The sequence below is a fragment of the Chrysochloris asiatica genome, unplaced genomic scaffold (assembly GCF_000296735.1).
Source record: "Chrysochloris asiatica unplaced genomic scaffold, ChrAsi1.0 scaffold00292, whole genome shotgun sequence".
In the NCBI taxonomy this organism is placed as follows: domain Eukaryota; kingdom Metazoa; phylum Chordata; class Mammalia; order Afrosoricida; family Chrysochloridae; genus Chrysochloris; species Chrysochloris asiatica.
This window is the reverse complement of record NW_006408810.1, coordinates 3,096,963-3,097,234: the sequence shown is the minus strand read 5'-3', so window position 1 is coordinate 3,097,234 and position 272 is coordinate 3,096,963.

Here is a 272-nt window from a genome sequence, read left to right as displayed (position 1 = left end):
AGCCATTCACTCATCTCATGATCATAGCCATCTAGACCTGAGGGTTCAAGTCTTCCCCATGGAAGACTATGCATAGTCAGTTCCCCCCCTTTCTGTGGTTGGTGGTATTAGTTCTCCACAGGTGTGCACTCCCCATCTTCTACCGCAGGGTCTTTTTTTTTTTCCATCTTGATTCGCTTGACTTTGATTTCTTGTCTGCCACATTGGTCATCTTCTCCAGGTGATTCACTTTGACCTAGAAGTGCAATGACAGGTCCTGTGTTGTGAGCTGC